The sequence below is a fragment of the Lates calcarifer genome, linkage group LG18, assembly GCF_001640805.2.
Source record: "Lates calcarifer isolate ASB-BC8 linkage group LG18, TLL_Latcal_v3, whole genome shotgun sequence".
NCBI lineage: Eukaryota > Metazoa > Chordata > Actinopteri > Centropomidae > Lates > Lates calcarifer.
In genome coordinates this window covers 5,626,898-5,630,015 of record NC_066850.1, presented here as the reverse complement: position 1 = coordinate 5,630,015, position 3,118 = coordinate 5,626,898, and positions in this window count along the sequence as shown.

The window sequence follows — 3,118 nt, the reverse complement described above, 5'->3', positions numbered from 1 at the left end:
TCCTTTTTATTTCCAGCAGACTAGGCATGAGAAGAGAATATGCTGCCTCCCACTGGTTAAAAAAGCAAGGAATTTAATCTTTGCAAACAGAGATGACTTTAAACACATGTAGACGCATTCTAATGCCAGGTGTGAACAGATATACTCAAGCTGTCCACCCAAGATGCATGCTTAATGTCAGGTATGAGCAGGGCCTTGTGTTTTGTAGGAAAATGTAGCTGATGTTTTCAGCTATTTTTAGATAAAGAAGTTAATAGTGTTTTTCAAAAAGGTCTCACTAAGACAGCTTGTAACTTCACCTCATTAACACCTTCTTACCAGTGTCATGTCTGTAGTTGTAAAATTTAAAACAGCAAATGATGATTCAAGCAACATGGCCATGCATTTGCAATGGAAGTAAATGATCCAAATGACTGCAGGCAAATCACAACTGATATCTGCTTGCATGGAGAGAATGCTATTAATAACTTCAATACGCAAACAAAAGCTATTCCCATTCAGGAGAGAAGAGAGTGTAAACAAAAAGCCTGTGTTTCAGGTTCTGTTAGTGTTTCGCAACAGCTTCTCACAACTTTGTTTATAGCTAAGCAAAACTGCTACATCAAGAGCAGAAGCGCTGCAAATCCCCCCAAGGCTTCACTCACATAGAAAAAATGTTATTGAGGATTAAACAGCATTACAGGTACAGGCTTTACAGCTCCTGTTTTAGCCTCCTCATGTACATACACACAGAAACATGCATGAAACAGTCGAGAATTCCTTTCATGACCTACTCTTTACTGTGTATATACAAGACACACCAAAGCAACCTTTTCTAAAGCAGGATTACGCATTGAGCTGGCTGTCCGTCAAAAACATCACATTCTAAGTCTCTGTAACCCAAGAGAATAAGGTGTTCACTCTATACCTCAAACTATTTCATCTGCGCAGCAATTTTTCTTTTCAAGAACTGGGAAAAGACAGTGTATGCTGTAATTGGAATCGTCTGACTCTGTTTCTAGGAACCAGAGAAAGAGGAGGTTTGGCAGAATAACTCATGTCTCATGTAAAGTGAGTTTCTAGGAACTATTACAGACTAAAAACATCTGGGGGCAGACCACTTTGCTTTTAACCTCTCATTTTAGGATTAACTTGGAATCTGGTGTTTAAATAGTGCAACTGTCTACACACAAGCTAACTAGTCCATTATGAGCTGGTGAATAGTTACTGTACAACCTGAAAAGTGTCATTCTAAAAAAAAAAAAAAAACCACAAACGCAAACTAGTAACTTCTTGGACAGTGTGAACTATGATTAGCAGAGTTCCTGGAAGCTTGTTAGTGCAAAGTGACAAGAAAAAAAGAAGTGAAAGGGCTGAAATGATCCATTATTAGCGAGAAAACTGACAAGAGCTCACACTCAACACTCAACATCCAACACATACATAATGTAGGTTGTGAGTACATTTGTTCTTTGTTTTAAAGGTGTTGACAGTGTATGATTACCTGTCATGTTATTCTATTTTAGAGCACATTAAAGACTGCTACAAATGATATCAGGGCTGATGGATGTTAAGCCATACAATACTCATCTCAGTAAATTAATGGCTATGCTTTTCAATTCTGTCAACAGTTAATAATTGTAGAAGGCCACTGTCCTGGATGCAATATCATTAAGTGAGATAAATGTGGGCTGGGAAAGCTACACAGCATGACTTAAGACTGAAATTATATATAGCCCAAAACACATGCAAATATTTACATTTTATTAGTTACCTGTTGGCTAAATTCTAAGACCCTTATATTTACCCCTTTGTGACGCCCATCCATAAGTCTTTACAAAGTGGGACAAAGGTTTGCTGTGCTCACCATGTGTGTGTCATGTTCGGTTCACCTACACTTAACATAATGAAATTCCTGCCATTGAGCTGATCATTTTTTTGAGGATTATGGGCCTGGAGCGGTGTGTTTAATCACTGTTGACAGCTACCTCTCCCTGCAGGACACTGTGTTTGAGTATTTGAACAAGAGAGGGAGGAAAAGACACACTTTGTTCTTTTATCTGGGTGTGTTTGTTGTCCAGTGTTGGTGGTCTGATGCGTGTGCCATATGAGAACCAGGCCACTGAGAAAAAACAACAATTCATGTATAAATTTGTCATTTGTGTACTTGTTTGTGGTAAGTTGTGTGTGTGGATCCACTGTAAGGCCTTTTTTTTCTGTCCCTGAATTTCCAGCCATACTGACAGGTAACCTCTGGGTGTGAAGCTTTTCTGTCTTTCTATTTCCATCTGTCTCTCTCTGTCTTTCCCCTCTCCTTCGAGTTTCTGTCTTAAAGTCAACAGCAGCACATTCCTGTGTCACCTCACTTTTGTAAAGGACCATTCAATCATATAATCTACTAAATCTTAATTTCTGTTTAAAAACACATTTTCAACACTTACACCAGTCTATGCCTCCACATTAAACCGAGGGTATGTACCTATTCAAAGAGGAAATAACAGATTCTTTCTCATACAAATAAAAAGCTTAGTTCATAAGTAATAAAAGACAGCCTCACTCAACTCAGTACACTGTGGGGTTTTGCCAATCCAGCCTCACTTGTTCTGGTATGACCAGTAGCTTATGGTGGCTAATGTTAGTCCTTTTTATTCGCCTCCAGAGCTATGTAGTGCTGTAGATAGTTTTTATTTTTGCAGGTTTTGAGATATATGCCTTTAACTCTCCTGATATTACAAGGCCAGTTTCCTATGGGCTTAGTGTCTATGGGTCCATGTTAAAGAGGCAGGGGGCCCCTGGTTCAGAGACCTGTAAACTCCTAACAGTGGGGCCTCAGTGCTTTACTGGGAACACATCTGACCTCAGTTAACTTAACAGAAATACAGCAGAATGTTTTAGTTGAGCAAACAGGCACAAATAGAACTTGGTGTGCTGTCACTGGTTTGTCAGTCATTCAAATGCAGCCATACATAGGGACAAGACTAACACCTGGATAATATTTGCCTGGTTTTTGATATGGTGGTTAATTTGGTATTCTACCATTTTTACAACCTAGATTTGGTACAGAAAAAGAATAGAGAGAGAGAAAGAGACAGGCTGAAAGAGTGAGAGAGAGGGAGTGGGGGAGACCAAGATGGGGTGA